Source organism: Triticum urartu, chromosome 2A (assembly GCF_056163025.1).
Source record: "Triticum urartu cultivar PI428250 chromosome 2A, HENAU_Tu73, whole genome shotgun sequence".
Lineage (NCBI taxonomy): Eukaryota > Viridiplantae > Streptophyta > Magnoliopsida > Poales > Poaceae > Triticum > Triticum urartu.
Window position 1 is genome coordinate 74679863 of NC_141874.1, and position 2392 is coordinate 74682254.

Below are 2392 nucleotides of genomic sequence, written 5' to 3' on the forward strand. Positions count from 1 at the left end.
TTCCGGCAAAACATAGGCCACTAAGCATCATTCCCTGCAAACAGTGTCCAAATATACACGAGCAACCACATGTGCAAACAGTGTAGAAGAAAATTCATTTAACTACTAATAGAACAAAATTCAGTTAACTTTAGTGCTCTATAATGATGAAAGGAAAAAAAATTCAGTTGACTACTAATTTCATTCATTTAGGTTATTCATTTAACATCACCTAATTAACCTACTGTACCAATACTACTAGCAGCACTACTAACCTAATTAACCTAGCAAAACTCTAGTGCCCTAACTGAAAAATATCTAATTAACATCTAATTTTTTTCTATAAAATACAGAGATAGATGAGTGAGGGGGAGGGGTGGGGGACTTACATAGAGGGGAGAGACGGTGGCGGGGAGGTGCTCGGTGACGGAGGCAGGGGCGGAGAGGGCGGGCTCGGGCACGGGCAAGGGCGGTCCTGGGCGGGCTCGGGCGGCGGTGAGGTGGAGGGCGCCGACGGTGACGTGGAGGGTGGCCTTGGGCGGTGGCTGTGAGGCTGAGGGCGGCCTCGGGCGGCGGCGGTGAGGCTGAGGGCGGCCTCGGGCGGCGGCGGTGAGGAGACGGCGGCGAGGGCGAGGGACGATTTGGGGAAGAATTGGTGGCCGGGGGGCGGGGTGGGGGGAAACCGCTGTTTAAGTGAAACGTAACAGCAGCGCGTTTCCGAAAACGCGCTATAGCTAAGTTATCTATAGCGTGTTTACTGAAACCCGCTACTGCTATTCCTTTCTCCTTTTTTCCCTTTTTTCTTTTATTTTTCTTTACATTTTATTTTTTCCCTTTCTCCTTTTTCTATTTCTTTCATTTTCATTTACTTTTTTACTTGTTTTTCACTTTATTTTATTTCCGTTAGCAGCAGCGCTTTACACGTAAGCGCGCTGCAGCTAAGGAGATTAACAGTAGCGCTGGGCCATTATACGCGCTACTGCTAGGTTGGGCTAGCCATGTGCGCCCAGTTCAAACGTAGCAGCAGCGCTTTTCGCTAGTACGCGCTACTGCTAAAGTCATAGCAGTAGCGCGGTTTATTTACGCGCGCTGCTACTAAGTAGCAGCAGCGCTTGATTTTGTACAGTGCTACTGGTAAAATTCTGTGTATAGGCTTTTCCCTAGTAGTGATGTCGTTGTCGGGTTGCTTAGGTCCTTGGATGAGCACTGGCATCATAATGAACTTCTGCTTCATGCACAACCAAGGAGGAAGGTTATACATACATAGAGTCACATGCCAGGTGCTATGGTTGCTGCTCTACTCCCCAAAAGGATTAATGCCATCTGCGCTTAGACCAAACCATACGTTCCTTGTGTCACCTGCAAACTCCTCCCTGTACTTTCTCTCGATTTTTCTCCACTGTGACATGTCAGCGGGTAATCTCAACTTTCCGCCTTTCTTATGGTATTCTATGTGCCATCGCATAACCTTCGCATGCTCTTTGTTTAGAAACAAACGTTTCAACCGTGGTATTATAGGAGCATACCACATCACCTTGGCAGGAATCTTCTTCCTGGGGCGCTCGCCCTCGACATCACCAGGATCATCGCGGCTAATCTTATAGTGCAATGCACTGCATACCGGGCACGCGTTCAAATCCGCGTACTCACCGCGGTAGAGGATGTAGTCATTAGGGCATGCATGTATCTTCTGCACCTCTAACCCTAGAGGGCAGACAACCTTCTTTGCTTCGTACGTACTCTCGGGCAATTCGTTGTCCTTTGGAAGCATCTTCTTTAACTTTACCAGCAACTTTCCAAATGCCTTGTTAGATACACCATTCTCTGCCTTCCATTGCAGTAATTCCAGTGTGGTGCCCAGCTTTTTATTGTCAGTTTCGCAATTCTGGTACAACAATTTCTTGTGATCCTCTAACATGCGCTGCAACTTCTTCTTCTCCATTGCACTTGTGCAGTTTCTCTCTGCATCGGCAATGGCCTGACCTAGATCATCAGTTGGCTCATCTGATGCCTCTTGTTCAGCTTCTTCCCGCATTGCCGTCTCAACTTCTTCCTCCATTGTTGTATCATCGTATTCAGGGAACCCATGACCATGATAGCTATCGCCGTCCTCTTCTTCTTCATTTTCTTCCATCATAACCCCTCTTTCTCCGTGCTTGGTCCAAACAATAGTGGGGCATGAAACCAGACTCAAACAGGTGGATGTGAATGGTTCTTGCGTTAGAGTAATTGTGATCATTCTTACAGCCAGCACATGGACAAGGCATAAAACCATCTGCCCGCTTGTTTTCCTGAGCCGCAATCAGAAAAGTATGCACGCCCTCAACGAACTGGGGAGAGCATCGGTCATCTTACATCCATTGCCGGCTCATCTTCATTACACAACACCGAATAGACCAAATTAATACAAGTT